Genomic DNA, 4153 nt, shown 5'->3' on the forward strand with positions numbered 1-4153 from the left:
AGTTAGTGGGCTTTGATCTTTGCTATGATCTCCTGCATTTTATGCCTCCATTCAACATAAAATATTTCATTCATATAGACAGACAGAGCCTGGATGCAAAAGGGCAATAGTTCTCTGGAAGGGCTTGGTCCTGATTAGATAAACGTAATGGTCCATTCAAATGCAAAATATGCCACTTTCTTTTAGGATGCAACAGACTGGGGGAAAAAAATGAAGAACCTACTGGCTGCACACATTTGAGAGAGGTTTGAGCTTTGAACAAAATAAGGGCTACATGTAAAAGCTTCACATTTATAAATTGGGGTGTTTGGAGGGACATAAAAGTGACCACATATAGGATGGGGAAACATCTAAACTCTGACTGCATGCAAACTTAAATAAAAACAATTAAATAAATGCAATTAGTAAGACTCCTTAACATGGCAAGTTAATAGGAAACAAGTGCAATCAATCAATCAACAGTATTTATATACCGCTTTTCAACTAAAAGTTCACAAAGCGGTTTACAGAGAAAAATCAAATAACTAAATGGCTCCCTGTCCCAAAAGGGCTCACAATCTAAAAAGATGCAAATGAATAGCAGCAGACAGCCACTAGAACAGACAGTGCTGGGGTGAGGCGGGCCAGTTACTCTCCCCCTGCTAAAAAGAGGAGCACCCACTTGAAAAAGTGCCTCTTACCCAATTAGCAGGAGTGCATAAACTCAACAATTTGTTACCAACTATCCCCAAGCAATCTAACTGCTTAAGTACAATTATATCTTTCAACAGTACTTACTGAGTTCCATGAAAAACAAAGATGGTGCCAGGCTCTCCACTGCCCATTTCTGCAAAAACATTGTTGTTTGGGGGCAGCTTTAGAGCCTGGGGCTGCTCCTGAGCTTTGCCTTATGACTTTGAAGGGCACTTCTTCCACTGCCCCAACAGTCAGGGACTGTAGTCAGGGACTACAAATTACGGCTGGCCCACATCTTATGCAAGGGTTATGTTTTAAGGTCAGTGCAAAGCTGAAATTGCATATTGCCAAAAACCAACACACATGTACTGTCTCTTTAAGCACTAAAAACACAAGGTGAAAGAGATGTGGCAACTGAGGGAACAGCAGCTTCATTCTCCCATTTCAGGCCATACACAGAACAAAAAGTGGAATGGAGGGTGGGGGGTCACCAGCACTATTTAAACTTTTTTTTCTGTCTTTTTTTGTGGGAGTGGAGGTGGGCCAAGCAGGCATGGTTGAATTTGCACAAATCTGTTACATATAAGTTGCAGGCCTATTGTACTGAAAGAGACAGGTCTTGCCCATCTCTTTTCTCCCCCTTTTCAGGAAGGATGGTTTGATGGGTGGGATTATCTTCCAGTGATGTGGGAATATTAAGGTATCAACGTTCTCCATTAATTGGAAGGGGAAGGAGCAGGAAAGACTGAAAGCTTAAGAGTTAGTGATGGAAAATGACCCCCATCGCCCTCATGGTCACCCCCAGCCATCATGGTCAAAATGACTCTCTCCTTCTGACCAGAGATGCCTACTGCTTGGACTGCCAGAGTATAGTGGACCCTTAGTATCCGTGGGGGGTTGGTTCCATGACCTTGAAAATGCTGAAATCTGGGGGGGGGGCAGAGTTGTGGTGCTGCAATAACTTACCTGGAGGTTGCGCTGGGCCCACCGGAGGTTGCTCCGACATTCCAGCCTCCTCAGAAGGCATCCCAGTTATGACCAGAAGTCACTGACATGAACTGGAAGTGGCTTCTGGTTGAATCCAGGAGGCTCTCTGAGGCATGGACTCCGCCTCTGCAAATGCTCAAATCTATGGAAGTCAAGCCTATGGATAAGGAGGGCCCACTACAATTAAAAGAACAGATGATGTGTACTCAAAATATATTGCTATTGCAAAATTTGCAGCCCAATCCTATGTAGCTGTTATGGCAATGGGACTCCTGGTCTGCTGCCATGAGTGCCATTGTGGTGTCAAAAAAGGCGCATTGCTGTTGTATGCTTTGGGGCCACCAAGGTGGCTTTCGGTGCCAGATGCCATGCTGGAGCCGGTGGCATAGGGGTGGCGTAGGGAGGCGGAGCAGGCCACCCCCAGCTACCCCCCTCCAGCTACGCCACTGGCTGGAGCAGGTAAGGTGGAGCAGGAGGCTGTTCGAGAATGTAAGTGTGGAGTGGAAAGGTGAGAAGTGGTTTGGGAGCAGGAGGGAGGTGGATCTCCGCAGCATGCACCAGTTCTTCTCCTCCTTCTCCCAGCCTGGATCCACTCCCTGGGGCTCTTCAGACTTATACCGGCTAAAGAGCTGAGACTGCTTAAGAGAGGTAAGTAAAACAAGTTTTTATTTTTCTCCCCCGGGCCATCTGGTCACATACACTACCCCAAGACAGCATGAAGTGCATGCTCCATTGGTGGCTGGCAGGATGGTGGGAGTTAGGATTGCACTTCTGAATTGCCTCAAGAGTGGGAGCTTAAACTGCTGAACCAGCCACAGCCTGGTTGAGATCTTCATTATATGAACGTGGCCAAATGCAAATCTGACAATTGAAAATTAGGCTCAGAAACCTGGAACGGACGGCGGAGCTGCGGACTGCTTTTCTCTACCAGTTCTTTGGCTGTGCTTCATCTCTCCTTAATGGCTGACTCCTTATCCCTGCTCCTCACCCTCCACACCTGATATAGTCAATTGCAGCCCAGTCATAACCAACTTTCAGCTTCAGCTGCAGCCACAATGCAACTCAGTTCCCTTGCCTTAAGGAGGCCTCTGTGACTGCCCCCCTTCCGATAGAATGCAGTGTGCACCCCATTGGTAGAGCTGCATCAGTGCTGGAAAGTTGGTTAGGATTGGGCTGTTAAGTCATTAGAGGAGATAAACACAGAGAGGTGACCAGTAGCTCTGTTATCCTTTCAGTCATTCTCTGCCCACCTCTAGGGAAGCTTCACAATTCTCTATCTTTGGAATCTACACAAAGCTGCCTTTATAATGTGATGTGTGTAACACCAGGCTCTTGGTCTTCTTTGCTTCTCTCTATGGCTTCATCAACTGCCATGAATTCCTCTCTTCCCTTCCCTTCCCAGCCCCCAGCATTCCAGTCTCATTCATTCAAGCTCTGCAACACAGCACAGTCCTCGACTGTGCAGGAGTTGCTTTGGATGTTATACTTGTGCTGTGTGGCTGAAACTCTCATGCTGTCCCGGTCTGTGGTCCATGCAAATGTCTTTTCACATGAAGTTTTGCATTAGCACAGGACTGGAATAGACTGAATGACACAAATTTCAGCTTTAATTTTTTTTAAATTAACTTACCGAGCCTTTATGACTTGAGACATGAGTGAAAACAAGCAGGCTGGCTATACAAAAGCTACCAGAGTTTAAGAGGTGGAACTTCTAAGCTGCGGATGACAACAGGGCCCTCCTTAGTGGTTCAGTCATTTTATCCTTGGTATGCAGTACAATTGCCTATAATTTTCTCTCTCACTCATCTACTTTCCTTCTCACGCCACTCCTTGGGAATAATGAATTCAGAGTGAAGCACGGAAAGTAGGAACACTCTTTAAAAATAAACATATTTGCATATATGTTGTACTGATTTGAATAATTTATTCTGAGCAAAATGTTCATTGTCTCAATGCAAAAAAAGGTTTGAAGTGTGCCTGAGCCAGGGTGGCTCTTATTAAAATTAGTCTATGCTGTAAATAATCTTCACTTTTAATGGTCTCCACACATAAGGGCCATGATTTATTTCAATACCAATAAAACATTATTTATGAATTGCCTTAATTCTGACTGTTTGTGAAGTGCCAAACAATTTTCAGAATTGTGGTAAAAATCACTGATTTATCCCTTGTATTTTTGTCTATGTTTCTCTAATTTGGGACATTTCTGAGTCCCCAGAAGCTTAGTTGCTCACGGAGGTGTTGTGAGGACAAAAGTAGGGGAGGAACTCGTATGTATACTACCCTGAGCTCCTGGGAGGGAGGGAGATATAAAAATGTGAAAAATAAAAAAAATTAAACAAGTCCATTGTAGTGACATAGAAAGAAAGGATATACAGCAAGAGCTAGAACAGAATGTCCTTTATGGCCAAGTTTAGTATTATAAACATTTATTGGGGCAGTCCATAATGTTAACAAAGTGTGGCGCTAGTGACACTAGAACTGTAAAATG

The sequence above is a fragment of the Tiliqua scincoides genome, chromosome 6, assembly GCF_035046505.1.
Source record: "Tiliqua scincoides isolate rTilSci1 chromosome 6, rTilSci1.hap2, whole genome shotgun sequence".
Taxonomy (NCBI): domain Eukaryota; kingdom Metazoa; phylum Chordata; class Lepidosauria; order Squamata; family Scincidae; genus Tiliqua; species Tiliqua scincoides.